This window comes from Ursus arctos, unplaced genomic scaffold, assembly GCF_023065955.2.
Source record: "Ursus arctos isolate Adak ecotype North America unplaced genomic scaffold, UrsArc2.0 scaffold_16, whole genome shotgun sequence".
Classification (NCBI taxonomy): Eukaryota; Metazoa; Chordata; class Mammalia; order Carnivora; family Ursidae; genus Ursus; species Ursus arctos.
This window is the reverse complement of record NW_026622830.1, coordinates 51087232-51100829: the sequence shown is the minus strand read 5'-3', so window position 1 is coordinate 51100829 and position 13598 is coordinate 51087232. Positions and strand designations below refer to the sequence as shown.

Sequence of the window (13598 nt, the reverse complement as noted above, 5' to 3'; positions counted from 1 at the left end):
ACTCCGACTAAAAGTAAAAATAAAATTTAAGGGCAGGGGGCCCACAAAAGAGATGACAGTTCAATTAAGTCTGTGCTGGGAACACTTGGAGACTCAGTCACTTAGGACGTCAGAGTCAAAAATTAAAGTTAAAAAACGAGAGGGGAGGTGACAGTTCAGTGTGTGTGTGTGCGTGTGTGTGCGTGTGTGTGTGTGTGTGTAGCACCAGGAGTGCAGGATTTGGTGGGGAGGGGAGAGAGTCAAGGCTCGGCCGGCCTCGAGCGCGTGTGTGTGTGTGTGTGTGTGTGTGTGTGTGTGTGTGTAGCACCTGGAGTGCAGGATTTGGTGGGGAGGGGAGAGAGTCAAGGCTCGGCTGGCCTCGAGGTGACCGGCGCGAATCCGGGGTAAGTTTACACTCTGGGCGACAGGGCAGAGCCCCAGGGCCAGAGTGCCCGCTGTCCTGGAACAATGCTGGGCCGGGAAAGTAGGGTCTCACGCCACCCCCACCGCACCCCACCCCCATGCCGTCCACATCCCAGGCCCGACCCTCGTCGGCCCACATCCGGGCAGGTGCCCCCGAGCCCGGCGCCCCACAGCGCTCCTCACCCAGCAGCGCCCGCAGGTGCTTCTAGCGCGTCAGCACGTCCTTCTTGGGGTCCAGCACCTTCTGGGGGAACTTCTTCACATCTCCGTGGCTCCTTCAGGAGAACATCCCGCTGTGGGGAACCCGGCCCCGCCGGCGGTGCAGGAGGCGCCTGACCCGCGGGAATCACTACATGCGGTCTGGGTCGGCGCGTGTCCCACGGGCCATTCGCCATTCTCCGCGGGGCAGCCGCCACAGCCTCTGCAACCGCCGCCACAGCCGCTGCAACCGCCGCCGCCGCTTCAACTGTGTCTCCACGAAGGAGGGGCGGGCCCAGTACGGCAAAGGGCGGGGCAGGAAGGCGGTGTCGGTGCGGAATCGACAGCCCCGCCCCGCGGGAGGTGCCGGCTGGCCCTTCGGGTGCGGCGCACGAGCACGCGATTTAGTTCCGCCTCCCGAGGGCGCTCTTGGAGCGCCGAGTTGGCACCGCGAATCAGAGGCTGGGACCATGAACACTCTGTACTACAAGTCCCAGGATGCGCTGCGACAGAGCCCTCCAATCAGGTTGGCGAGTCTTAGGCACGATGGGAGTCAATGGGCTGGGTCTGAACACGTACTTCCTCCTCACCCCACTGTGTGCCGCAAGGCCCTTAGGGAAATGTAGTTCTCCAGGGAGCAAGGCGCGGTGACTTACCTTTCCAGTGTCCCCCAAGCCACTGGATGGCATCTGCCCACTCCCCCCACCACCCACCACCACCCCCACCCCTGAAGAGGTCCAGTGCTCCCAAAGCTTCACTCCTTGGGCCATACTTCCCACCGAGTTTCCTCTAGTGCCACGTGAAGCAGAACATCTCAGTAAGAAAATTTCAAGGCTTTTAAAATGAAAACATTTTTTCCTTTTGACTTCTAGATTCACACCAAGGAGGGAGGTCCCTTTGACCACGCTAAAACCAGAGGTCCAATTTCACCCTAAAATAAATGGGTTTGGCGTCAGGAAGGGCATCCCTAGATGCTGGGTGAGGAGTCCAGCCAGTCCCCTTGGTTTGTGGGGTCCAACTTCACTTGGGGTATTAGGTTCCCTTGCTCAGAGGGCTCTTCAGGATCTTGTGTCTTGCTTTGCAGGAAGTGCACGTTCTCTGTGTTATGCAAGGCCGCATAGCAATCCATTAGCTAGAACCAGAACCTAAGGGACCTGACTTTCAGACTGGTATGTTTTTTAAGGCTAGGTGCCTGTAACCTGGAGCAAAACTTTGAGATGGAAAATGGCCTGGAGATTCCTTACAAGAGATCTGTAGGATTATTTACTGGCATCCGGATCCTTTGCTGCTCCAAATTTTGACAGCATTGGAGCAAGTACTTAAGCTGGCTGTTCTGCCACCACAGCACCTTTTCCTTTTCTGCCCCAAGGCTTTCTCTAACGCTAATGGAAGCCCATATAATCTATAGCAAGTGCTGGAAGGGCAGGGAATATGGGGAAGTTCATTCTTCTAAGGGTACCCCTCCACCAAAGGGACTAGGGCCTGTAGGTAAACATCCCAACCCCTTATCCTTTGATGGAACAACTCTGAAGCATGTCCTCAGGAGGAGTGAGTCCAGTGGCCCATAGTAATGACTCATCCGAATGGGTCATCCCAATAACGGCCCAATGACACATCCTTTGTCACTATCCCTCACTCCAGTTTTCTGTGACCACCTTCCAAATAGACTTTGGGAAGGCTCTGCTTTCGGGATTATCCAAACCAAGGCCCTCAGTCTTCTCCCCACGGTAAATGACACCACTCTTCTGGCACCTGGTTGTTCAAGACAAATACTACATATGATCCTTGACTTTTTTCTTTCCACCTCATATCCAATCATACCCATTGGCAACTAACCTTCTCCCTCTCTCCATGCTTGACCCCATGCTGCCCCCACCCCTCGCTTGGATTTCTAACAATAGCCTCTTCACTTCCTGACTTCAGTTTCCAGAATGATCTTTTAAGATGTTACTCATGCCACAGTGCTCTCCCACTGAAAGCTTGTTGGTGGTAATAATAATCAGGGCATTTGTGAAGCATTTTCTAGGAGCTAGAATCTGTTCTGAGGCTGTCAAGTGTATTAAACTCATTTAAACCTTACAAAACCCCTGAGAGGTAGGGACCACTTTTATCATTTTGTGATTTAGAGGAAAATTGAATATATAGTTACATAGGAGTTAAACAATTTGTCACTCTCCGTAACACGTGGCCTGCTTTACACCTTCTAAGTATTCAGAGTTGATGGCAACTTTTTTATGTCGCTGGATTACCAGTGAAAATGATTTTGCTGTTTATGGTTTCTGTTTGATGCACTCTGAAGGGGAGAGAAAAACCACTTCAAATTTACCAATCTGAAGCAAATTAGGCAGAATCCCAGGGGGAAGATGCAAACTACAATAAGAGAATCTAACTGTATTGCAAATATGAAATAACTTCACTGAAGAGAGTCAGGGAGGTGGATCGAGGGGAAGGTGTTGCCCCAAGTAACTTTGGAAATGCACGGAGTCTATGCTCCTAAAGGCAAAAGGAGCCGCACCAAACCTTGTGCTCTATTTGATCAACTTATTTCTCATAGGGGAAGAGTTAACGAGTTTGATGCTGTTATACCTGTATATGGAACAGAACAATTACTCTGATGGATGGTGATGATGGGAGCCAGTTTCTCATTGTTGGAGTGGGAATTTGCATTTGAGCAAGGGGAGGAAGCTGGAATGAGCCACGTGGTAATGGGTTGGAGTTAGAGATATCAGTAAGAACTCATGTTTAACTCAATGTAAGTACACATGGTTACAGATAGATATGTGTGTTTATACATGTATTTCTTTGCTCTGTCACCTTGAGACAGCCTAGAAGCAATGACACCCTCATGGCAATGAACACGCCTAGTGCCCAGATCTTGGTTTCGAATACCACCGTCCAATAAAAGGAATCAGGGCTCCTTGGAGAAGTCGCTTATTTTACAACTAGGGTGGGAAATATACCAGATGGCCTGGAGACTTATAGTGCTATAAAATAAAAAAGCACTAAAAAGTATAACACACACGCTGATGGGGGTATGTCAAAAGACCACAGTAGCCAGCTGAAAGAGATCTCAATGGCCAAAGCTAGAACAATGTGAGCAAGAAAATAAATAAAATGGTATTAAATAAAGCAGGAGTAAAATAAAAAATAAATATCTATGAGCCCATACTGAGTATGAGCCCATACAAGTAAATGATGAATAATTAATGGGGCAGAAGAGACAAAAGTCCCAGGCAGAATTTCAAGTAGGTTATGTGGGTAGTCCAGGCTCAACATGGTGGAGCACAACTCCCTACTCCTTAAGGCTGGGCTGCACACAGTGACCTCCTTCCAAAGAGCACTGTGTGGAAAGGGGAAATAAAAGAGGAGCTTTACAGTGGAGAAACCTGACCAACACTACCTTAGCCGGGTGCTCAAAGGCAAAATCAGCAGTCATATTCATGTCGATAGTGTGTGCCCTTGCTCTGAAGTGAGGAAGATGGCTCCGTGAGCTTCCTCCTGAAAACCCATCATCCCATTTTAATGGTGAGAAAAACAGCAGACAAATCCTCATAGAGGGACATCCTGCAATATAGCTGGCCAGTAACTTCTCAAAACAGAAGACACGGATAGACACTTTTCCAAAGAAGACGTCCAGATGGCTAAGAGACACATGAAAAGATGCTCAACATCACTCAGCCTCAGGGAAACACAAATCAAAACCGTGATGAGATACCACCTCCCACTGTCAGAATGGCTAAAATTAACAACACAGGAGACAACAGGTGTTGGCGAAGATGCAAAGAAAGGGGAACACTCTTGCCCTGTTAGTGGGAATGCAAACTGATACAGCAACTCTGGAGAACACTTTGGATGTTCCTCAAAAAGTTAAATATAGAACTACCCTATGATCCAGCAATTGCACTACTAGGTATTAACACAAAGGATACAAAAATACAGATTCAAAGGGGTACGTGCTCCCCGATATTTATAGCTGCATTATTAACAATAGCCAAACCATGGAGAGAGCAATGTCCATCGACTGGTGAACGGATAAAGAAGAGGTGGTGTATATATACACAATGGAATACTACTCAGCCATCAGAAAAATGAAATCTTGCCATTCACAATGGCATGGCTAGAGCTAGAGTATATTACGCTAAGTGAAATAAGTCAGTCAGAGGAAAACAAATACGTATGATCTCCGTGGAATTTAAGAAAACAGATGAACATATGGGAAGGGGCTAAAGGAAAAAAGGAGAGAGGGAAACAAGCCATAAGTGATTCTTAATGATGAGATCAAACTGACAGTTGATGGAGGGGGGTGGGGGGTGGATGGGCTAGACGGGTGATGGGTATTAAAGAGGGCATTTGTCTAAGTCAAGCAGAGAAAGACAACTATCATATGATTTCTCTCATCTATGGAACATAAGAACTAGGATGATCAGTAGGGGAAGAAAGGGATAAAGAAAGGGGGGGTAATCAGAAGGGGGAATGAAACATGAGAGACTATGGACTATGAGAAACAAACTGAGGACTTCAGAGGGGAGGGGGGTGGGGGAATGGGATAGACCGGTGATGGGTAGTAAGGAGGGCACGTATTGCATGGTGCACTGGGTGTTATACACAACTAATGAATCATCGAGCCTTACATCGGAAACCGGGGATGTACTGTATGGTGACTAACATAATATAATAAAAAATCATTAAAGAGGGCATTTGTCATGATAAGCACTGGGTGTTGTATGTAAGTGAAAAATCACTGAAATCTACTCCAGAAACCAATATTGCACTGTAGGGTAACTAACAACATTAAATTAAAAAATAACTACCAAAGTCATCAAAAACGAAGGAAGTCTGAAAAACCGTCACAGTCAAGAGGAGCCCAAGAAGACATAATGATCAATGTAATGTGGTCTCCTGGATGGGATCTTGGGACAGAAAAGGGATATTAGGTTAAAAATCAAGGAAATCTGAATAAACTGTTTAATAAGAATGTCAACATTCGTTCATTAATTGTAGCAAATGTTCAATTCTAGTGGAAGACGTTAGATAATAGGGGAATCTGTGGGCAGGGGGCTATATTTTTACTACCTTTGCAATTTTTCTGTATATCTAAAACTGTTCTAAAAAAACAAAAAGCAAATAAACAAATACAAAAACAAGGAAAAATAAAAGAGAAAGTAAATTGAGTTATACCACAGGTGCTTACATAGTACTTCGTGGAGATTTGACAATTTCTGGCTAAGCTCACATAAACCACCCGGACAGATAACTTGGATTTCAGGGGGGACAGTATTTGGATCAGAGTTATCTAGTCCCACTATCAGCAATGATCAAATTCATTGTGGAAAAGCCAAATCTGAGCCGCGATTTGCAATGGGGAGACATCTTTGATCCATTTCCCACCCCTACAAGAAGCAAAGAAACAAGAGTTCTAAAATTTCTTTCTGGAAGCTTCTCTCTAGCGATGCAAGGAAAAAAATATTGAGAGGAAGAAAATAAGTCTGTAAGCAAGCTTCTGCAGTATGACTTAGGGGAAAAGCATTTTGAGGATAACCTCTGATTCACCTTAACTAAACCCTTCAGTGCTTGAGGAAGTCACTGATGGACTTTCTTTTTCACAACCCGAAGGCCTTATTGAGGCAAAGTTCATTACTGTAGATCTGGGAAATACATTGAATTTGCCTGCTGAAGCAAGTGGCTTCCCACCCCTTTGGCTTATTTGCTCTCTATAGATATGACGCGGCTGGGAAGACTCTGATCCTTCTTTGTGTCTGCAAGACCCCTCTACTATCCCAGGCAGGGTTGCTGAAGCCTCAGTGTGGCAGACAGGGGAGCTCGGGAGAAGCTGAAGCATTAATACTACCCTGATTGTTTTCACTTTCACTTAAGTATAATTAACAAAGAAATTTCTAAGATACTTAAAATGTGCCTCGTGGTGATTTGATAGATGCATACATCCTACAAGGGTTGCCACCATCTAATTACATCCATCAATTCCCATATTTATCTTTTTTTGGGGGGGAGTTTAGAACATTTATGTTCTGCTCAATTAGCAAATTTCAATTAAATAATACAACGTGATCCACTATAGTCACCATATGTTACATTGGCTCCTCAGACCTTGTTTATCTTATAGCTGAAAGTTCGTACCCTTTTACCAACCTTTCCCTACCTGCCCCACCCCCCACGCCTGGATGTTTTTGAGAAAAAAATGTCAGAGTTGCTTTTAAATAAACAGTTATATAAACTTGAAAGATAATTGGTTCTACTTTCGATTTGCCTTCTCCGCCTCAATCGTTGTCGATCTGGGTTTCAGTCTGGATCCGGTGTTGTCAGAGCTCCACCCACGCGTCCTCGGGCCCTTTGCATTTTCTGGCGCACCTGCTCTTGGGCAGGCTTCACCTTCCACAGCCGCCTCCTGAGCCTCTTCGGCAGGGCTGTTCCCAAACTGTGGGAACTCACTTTGCCTGCAGACAGAAAACACAAACGCCTGGGGATTTACTGCCCCTGGGGGCAGCCCTGACCTGTGACTCACTGGGGTTGGGGTGGGGTGGTCCAGGGGTGGAGACGGGGGCTGACCACCCTGACTGGTCAACTCCAAGTGTGCCCTTCACCAGGGCTGAGCCAAAGTGGCCCTCGGTGGGATTTTCTTGACATTTTACTGGTTTAGTCTTGCTCCCTTCTCTGGTCTACTACCCCAGTTGCAGTTTTGGCCCGAATATCCTGTGCTAACGAAGCCCTGTGTTCTATCACATAGAGCAGAGCTGCTCAGCTTTGGCACTGCGGACATGCTCATGGAGCATGCTCATTTGAGCCAGGTCGTTCTTTGTTGTGTGGGGCCGTCCTGTGCATTGTGGGATGTTCAGCAGTATCCCTTGCCTCCACCTGCCGGATGCCCTAGTATCGCCCCTCCCTCTCGCGCTGTGATCCAAATGTTTGCAGACATCCACAAATATCCCCTGCTGGCAAAATCATCCCTCTGTGAGAGCCACTGGCATAGAGGTTGCTTTAGCCTGAATGTGTCGTCCCCCCCTCCACACCCATATGTTGAAACCTAACCCTCAGTTAGGAGGTGGGGCCTTTGGGAGGTGATTAGGGCAGAGTCCTCATGAATGGGATTACAGTTCTTACAAAAGAGGCCTGAGTGAGTTCCCTAGCCCTTTCCACCACCTGAGGGTACAACAGAAGTCAGAGACCCTGAAGATGCCCGCCCCCAACCATGCCAGACCCTGATCTCAGACTCCCAGCCTCCAGAGAAAAATCTCAGTCCAGCAGACGTGCCAGAGGTGACGAGAGGTGAGGGTATAAAATAGAGGAGGGAGAATCAGCTCCAGCCTCCAGACCAGCAGCAGTTATGGGGATTATAGCTGATCTCACTGCCCTTCCCCTTCTGTTTTCCCAGGGGATGCCCAAAGCAGAATCCTGGACAAGCTTGTTCCCAGATGGCATGAATGTCTATTTCAGCAACTGGACTTGAGTCTCTTTCCCTGCTGCCAGAGGTCTTGATTGCTGATGGCTAACGGCTAAATCCCTCTCCAGGCGTTGCCTTGGCTGAAGGGAGCCACTTTACTCAAGGTTACACCCACCCCCTCCCTGAAGGCAGCCCATGTCCAGTGACTGGTCAATAAAGGAGTACAAAGGTCTAGTCCTTTTGAAGATTTGGATCTTTAACCCTGGAACATTTTCATATTTTATCTATCTATGTATCTATCTATTTGTTTGTTTTCAGTATGTTCTTTTTATTTAAAAAATTGAATATAAAACCATAAGAGACTAGGGACTCCGGGAAACAAACTGTGGGTTACAGAAGGGAGGGGGTGGGGGGGATGGGGCAACCGGGTGACGGGTATTAAGGAGGGCATGGGTTGTGATGAGCACCGGGTGTTATACATAACTAATGAATCATTGAACACTACATCAAAAACTAAGGATGTCACATGTGGTGGCTAACTGAACATATTTTAAAAAATTGAGTATAGGTGACACACAATGTCACATTAGTTTCAGGTGTGCACTGTAGTGATTCAACAAGTTTATACATGGTGCTAAGTTCACCACAGTGTGGCTGCCATCTGTCACCATACATCACTCTGACAGTATCATTGACGATATCTGTATGCTGTGTCTTTTATTCCTGTGACTTGGTCATGCCATCACTGTAGCCTCTATGTCCTTCACCCATTTTGCCCAACCTCCCAAAGCCTTCCCCTCTGGCAATTATCAGTTTGTTCTCTGTGTTTGTAGGTCTGGTTTTGTTTTTTGTTTGTTTATTCATTTGTTGTTTTAGAGTCCCCGTATGAGTGAGATCATACGGCATTTGTCATACTCAGTCTGACTTACTCACTTAGCGTAAGACCCTCTAGGTCCAGCCATGTTGTCTCAAACTGTACAACCTCATCCTTTTTATGGTCGTGTAGTATTTGTGTGTGTGTGTGTGTGTGTGTGTGTGTGTGTGTGTGTGTGTGTATGTGAGACATCTTCCTTACCCGTTCATCTATTGACGGACACAGGCTGCTTCCGAATCTTGGCTATTGTAAATAATGTTGCAGTAAACACAGGGTGTATATGTCTTTTCAAGTTAGTATTTCTGTGTTCTCTGGGTAAATACCTACTAGTGGAATTACTGGATCCTTTGGGAATTCTATTTTTAATTTTTTGAGGAAACTCCATACTGTTTTCCACAGTGGCTGCCCCAATGTACATTCCCACCAACGGTGCACGAGGATTCGATTTTCTCCATATCTTTACCAGCACTTTTTATTTCTTGTCTTTTTTATTTCAGACATTCTGACGGGTGTAACATGACGTCTCACTGTGATTTTCGTTTGCATTTCTCTGCTGATCAGTGATGTTGAGCATCTTCTCGTGTGTCTGTTGGGCATCGGGGTGTATGTCTTTGGAAAAACATCGATTCAGGGCGTCTGCCTAGTTTTTTCCATTGGATTAGTAGTTTGTTTGTTTGTTTGTTTGTTTGGTGTTGAGTTGTAGAAGTTCTTCATATATTTTGGCCAGATTAGCCGATTAGCAGATATATCACTTGAAAATATCTTCTCTCATTCAGTAGGTTCTTTGTTTTGTTGGTGGTTCCCTCATTGTGCAAAAGCTTTTTATTTTGCTGTAGTCCCAACAGTTTATTTATTTTTTATTTTTTTAATAATATTTTTTATTATATTATGTTAGTCACCATACAGTACATCCCCGGTTTCCGATGTAAGGCTCGATGATTCATTAGTTGCGTATAACACCCAGTGCACCATGCAATACGTGCCCTCCTTACTACCCATCACCGGTCTATCCCATCCCCCCACCCCCAAGCCCTCAGTTTCTTTCCCAGAGTCCACAGACTGTCATGGTTCATTCCCCCTTCTGTTTATCCCCCCCTTTTTTTGCTTTTGTTTCTATTCCCATAGGAGATGTATCTAGGAAAAATGTTGCTATGGCTGATATGTTCTTCAATTTTTTTTTCTCTCTTCCTGGGTTACTATTTTGGATGAAACTTCTGTGACTCTTATCTATGGACTCATATTTTCTAAGGCTTTGCCCTAGGATCTGGAAAACTTTTCTCCATTTATCTTCTACTTCATCTATTGAAATTTTTACTTCCATAATCATTTTTTAATTTCTAAAAACTCTTTCGTGTTTATCTGATTGTTCCTTTTACTCATAACACCCTATTCCTATTACATAGATGTATAATAAGTTTGTTCTCAAGTTCCTGTCTTTGTTTCTTTCAGAATCAGTTTTTTCTTTGTTTTGGTTTCTCTCTCTCTCTCTCTCACACACACACACACGCACACACACACGTGCGCGCACACGCACACACACACGTGCACACACACGTGCGTGCACACGCACACACACACACACGCGCGCACACACACACACACAGCTGATTTGCTGTTTGCTGTCAAGACAGCTGGTCAATATTACGTCCAGACGCTCTCCTGGGTGGAAAGTGCACCTGAGTGCTGTGACTGCTCATAGACAGATGTTGCTCCAGGATATTGTGAGGAACACTTTCCATTTGCCCTTCCTTCCACCCTGTCCCGATCCCTCCTGATCTCTGCCCTCCCAGTTGTGTTTGGTCAACGAGGCACGCTGGTAAGAGACGAGACAGAGAGAACAGAGTGTGGTCTGTGCGTTTACTTTCCTGTCTTCCTCCCGGCATGTTGTTTCGGGTTGTCTGTGCTCATCAGCAGAAGGTCTCAGATCTTTTCAAAATGACTCACCCTCCAGCTTTTGCTGACTGCTCCCTGCCCTTGTCTCTTCAACTGGGGGTTATGACAGCCCTGCTGCTTCTGGCCTTGGATCTAGCACCATCCCCTGTCTTCCCAGTACCCCCCCTCACTGACTTTCCTTATTAGGACTCACCTTACCTTGACCTCCCTAGAAGGCAGAGCCAGAGGCAACATGCTATTTTTATCAGAGAGTTCAATCCCAGAGCAGAGGAATAAGGAAATGGGGTTAAGGAGGGGGAGCTGGTACTAGGAGACAGGATGATGCCGGCTGCCACTGAGTACGCTGGTTGCTCAGTCCTAACAACAGGACTATGTTCTCAGATGGGGTGGAAGTAAGACAGGCTGTCCGGGGGAAGACGGGGGCAAAGGTTTGTCCACCAGCTCCCATCTCCCGTTTGCCAAAGAGCAGCAACTCCACAAGGTGCTCATGTACCAGCACTTTCAGGTGGCACGTGGCGGGCTCCAAGCATGGTCTCCTAGTGTCCCAACTCAGTCCGCTCATTAAGCCCCAAGGCGGAAGTAAAAGGTGTGCTGGGCAGGTATGAGGCATGTGCTGGCTGATGGCACCAGTGCGGTGGTCCTAAATGTTTGACAACTGGCTCTCCATTTCCATGGTGTGAATTCTCACCACGGCTGATTTCAATATAGATGCGGAAAAACGGTGTCTTGTATGGTATGTTCACCATAACGGGTACAATAGGCATCATACAGATACAATAGAATATACTCCAGAGTATAAATAATAGTAAAATGTAGCGAAATAGGTAAAAAGTAATGAGTTTTGAATATTCACTGCCTTTGTTTCTTATATAATTTATTTAGTTGTAAGTTTATATAACTTAATTTTTAAATAACGGTTGTTTTAATCCTCCCAAGCCAGTAAGGACTGGCTCCACAGACATTACTGAATTGCATCTGCAAAAAGGCAGTTGGAGCCTGTCAAGTGGCCACTGAAGCAGTGGCTGGACCAAGAAACAGTTGAGGCCCAGAGGACCTGAAGCAGTGTTAGAGGAGTCTGGTGCAGTCCCTTACAGCAAAGCCCACTGTGCATTATTCTAATTGGGGTGTCAGGACCTAATGACACAACTGAGTAGGTTTAGGCCAACTGGCAAGTTGCACACTCTGCAGAGGCCAGAATCGGAGGTTGTATTTGAAAAGCACCGACAACCACTCATGAGAACACACCCCTCCCAGTACCTGCAGATTTTTCAGAGAAGGGTCCCCAGATTTCGAGCGGGATTCTGCACATGGGAGATAGGGACTCTCAGGAGCAGTTGTGTAAACATTCCTCACTTCCACTGTGTCTGGCTCCATTCCTTACTCCCCACCTCCACCAGACCTGCCGGTTCACAGACCGAAGCCTCTGGAATCCCGACAACCAGTCCAGCCCCCATGTCCCAGCAGCAATCTCTTAGGGTAAAGTGGGCAGCGGCTTCTTTCTCTCTGTGGGTCCACACATTTCCTGTGTTTGCTATTTCCAAGAAATGTGTTGAAATCTCTCAACTACCCGTCGCTAACTTTCTAGGTCTCTTTAATTTTATGGGTAAATTTATTTAATTTTTTTGCGCTATGAACCTGTTACCTCATTTGGGTGTTAGGAAGCAGACGAGACAAACACAGACGGTAGATCGTTTGCTTTTAATGGAGAAAGGGCTTCCATGTGATTAAGTAAAGCACGTGAGTGCTTGATTTTCACGAGTGTGACTACGTATTTATATCGTTACTTATGAGGGAGAGAAAAGCAAGCAGACAAATTAGTAAACACCTTTGAATTCACAAATGGCCACCTGTTCTCAGAGGATCCACGATAAAAATCTCGGCTCAATGAAAACAGTCAGTGCACTTGAAATCTCCAACACGGACTTGATTTCTGACCCACGGCGGCTCAGCAAAGCTGACGTTCATGCTTCCCGCCTGTTAAATAGGCTAATGGTGCTTCTGAACGTGGCACGAACTTCAATGACCGAGATTGTTCCCAAAGATTTATAAACTTACACCTAAAGCCCTAAATTAGGACCTAACAGATTAAAAAGAGGGATAAAAACAAAGAGAAAGAGAGGTAGAGAGAGGCTGAATCCTGTTTTGAATAGAGGTTTTGTCAATCGGCCGGTAGAGATTATGAAGAATAAGAGCAAAATGACAAATCGGCCACAACTTCAAGCGACATCACTAAAAGTTTGCCTCATGTTTTCATCCGATTTTAAAATCTAACCTCATCATTGTGTTAGTGAGGCACTTTAAGAAAAAAATTCGGGATGCCTGGGTGGCTCCATTGGTTAAGCGTCTGGGATCGAGTCTCGCACCGGGCTCCTCTCCCCCTGCTTGTGCTCTCTCTGACATGTAGTGTCATATTAGTCTCAGGGGTACAATATCAACAGTTTACATTATTCAGCGCTCATCACAAGTGACCTCTTAATCTCCTTCACCTATGAATTATCCAACTGAATTCCTGCTTTTCCTTCATTTTTCGTAGGAAATAGAGGCTGTAGCCATTCACCTAGAGTGCTGATTCACCCATAGACTCATTTTCCTTTAAAGCAGCTTTTGTCTCTTTGAGAAGGGGTTTCCTTAGCAGGTGGGAGCTCAGACAGACTACGGTTAGCAGCTACAGCCTGACTTCTTGACCAGGGGCTCTGGGAGGAGTCACTCCAATCATATTGTTTGTGAAAGAGCTTTCTCTTCCTGGTGACCGAGATAATATCTTCAAAAATAAAGGTCCACGTGCCCGGAAGGAAGCTGACAAGCCCACGCAGCTAAGCGCTCCATCACCGTGTC

General features: G+C 46.1%; 1 protein-coding gene and 1 long non-coding RNA gene across 4 annotated transcripts in view; one reads left to right on the top strand and one right to left on the bottom strand.

Moving 5' to 3' along the window:
• LOC125281374 (uncharacterized) overlaps window positions 1-902 on the bottom strand; it is a 72775-nt gene extending 71873 nt beyond the window's left edge. The window contains exon 1 of one of the 3 annotated variants that reach the window (XR_008959486.1): window positions 586-902. This is a non-coding gene — a long non-coding RNA (uncharacterized LOC125281374). The remainder of the gene's footprint in view (window positions 1-585) is intronic. The other 2 variants (XR_008959490.1, XR_008959484.1) reach the window with 2 other exon arrangements.
• Window positions 1-13598, top strand: part of LOC125281381 (dual oxidase 1-like) — a 273276-nt gene that overhangs the window by 225801 nt on the left and 33877 nt on the right.